The sequence below is a fragment of the Temnothorax curvispinosus genome, unplaced genomic scaffold (genome assembly GCF_003070985.1).
Source record: "Temnothorax curvispinosus isolate PA1 unplaced genomic scaffold, ASM307098v1 QBEX01007160.1, whole genome shotgun sequence".
NCBI classification, from domain to species: domain Eukaryota; kingdom Metazoa; phylum Arthropoda; class Insecta; order Hymenoptera; family Formicidae; genus Temnothorax; species Temnothorax curvispinosus.
This window is the reverse complement of record NW_020216940.1, coordinates 1-1,749: the sequence shown is the minus strand read 5'-3', so window position 1 is coordinate 1,749 and position 1,749 is coordinate 1. Positions and strand designations below refer to the sequence as shown.

The following is a 1,749-nucleotide window of genomic DNA, read 5'->3' as shown; positions in this document are numbered from 1 at the left end:
TTCTCATTGTGACTGAGCCTTAAGAAAATTGATTGGTCCATACACATGTGCATAAGGAAATAGATCTGTATTGAGTTATACATAATTACCTCCATGATTCACATGGATACAAGTATACTCGTGATCAGCTGTGTATCGTCCATCCTTAGAGCCACCGCACAAGACTCTCGTATGATCACGTAGCGTACGTAACGTGAGCCAACCCTAAGAGCACAGTTGACGGAAAGTCGACGGTAAGTCGACTTTTATAAGTCGACTTCTAGTCGACTTCTAAAAATGGCGAAAAGTCGACTAAAAGTCGACTTCTAAATAGTCGACTTATAAAAGTCAACGGAAAGTTGACTTTTATAAGTCGACTTTTAGTCGACTTCTAAAAATGGCGGAATATCGACTAAAAATCGACTTCTAAATAGTCGACTTATAAAAGTCAATTTTCCGTCGACTTTTATAAGTCGACTTCTAGTCGACTTCTAAAAATGGCAGAAAGTCGACTAAAAGTCGATTTCTAAATAGTCGACTATAAAAAGACGGAAAGCAGTCAAGCGGCGCGTCATCAATATGGCGGCGAATCTCGAGGAGGCTGGAGGAGAAAATTAATGTTTACGCGAGTGCAAGGAATACATGCCGCGAGACAGGACACGATAAGACGTCGAAAAGCGCCGCGCTATCAACCACCGCCACGAAACGTCGTCGTCGTCGTCATCATTGTCTTCCCGTTGACTTCCTCGATTAGATCAGAATACTGGAATTTGACTATGTATGTTGCAATATGTTTGAGACGGTTGTCTACATTGTCTACAACAAGAATTGTTACAGAATGCCGTTACCAACCGACATGGAAGCGAAATTGCTGCGCCAGATAGTTCTTGCAGGTATGGCGGATCTAAAAGAGAATTAGGATAAGGCCAAGTGGAAATATGCTTTAGAGGTTAGGTATGGTGTGTTATTAATTATCATCGATAATTAAGACCTATTGAATGCGACCTCTCTATTCTGAACCATCTTTCAGAACACCATCAGAAATGGAGGAACCTGGTTCATGCATTCTTCGTGCGTTCTACGGAAAATCAGTCCGGAATAGGTGGTTTATAAAGAGGTGTACGAAACGAATAAGATGTATATGCGAGGTGTCACGGCGATAGAACCCGAATGATTGCCGAAATTCGCTTCCACGCTATGCCATCTTAGTGAATCATTGGTTGATCCACCGCCAAGGTATTTTTATCACAATTGTTGCTTTATAATGTTTTCCCTATTTATTTATAAAGATATTAATATCTTTATTATGATCGAATATTATTCTCATTTATAGATATAATCAAGGAACCGGGAAGATCATTTGCCGCGTGTCTGGGTACATTTGGAAAGGCCGGATGGGGACTACCATCGATGGATATAGAGCATCTGTGGACGGTGTAAAGTGGTTCGCGTATTTCTTCTTGGAGGGTCAAGTGTACCCTAAGCTGAAACGATTTGTTCCGTCGTTGCTGACGACACCTGGGAGCATCACCAAGTCATGGGCCAGGTAAATCGTTATTCTATCTCCTTTCGATTTCACGTTGATTCATCGAATAGATTACATCAATTCAATACGATTTTTTCAGGTTGATACCACGCACTCAAGCAATAGTACAAACGTTGCAGTCGCAGGGAGTCGTGTCCAAATACAAACTGCTAGAAATCTGGGGTTTGGATGAAAAATGTGAGATTTTAATTTATAAAATAATATTTAGATATTATCATCGAGTA

The 1,749-nt window shown here is 40.6% G+C and overlaps 1 long non-coding RNA gene across 3 annotated transcripts; it reads left to right on the top strand.

Moving 5' to 3' along the window:
* Nucleotides 1-530: 530 nt before the first annotated feature.
* LOC112456786 lies at nt 531-1,665 on the top strand. 3 transcript variants are annotated; one of them, XR_003041016.1, is made up of 5 exons: nt 531-757; nt 817-928; nt 1,010-1,215; nt 1,313-1,525; nt 1,605-1,665. It is a non-coding gene; the product is annotated as an uncharacterized LOC112456786 (long non-coding RNA). The 3 variants fall into 3 exon arrangements; XR_003041015.1 differs by having other exon boundaries at nt 817-938; XR_003041014.1 differs by having other exon boundaries at nt 532-757; nt 817-933.
* Nucleotides 1,666-1,749: the final 84 nt, after the last annotated feature.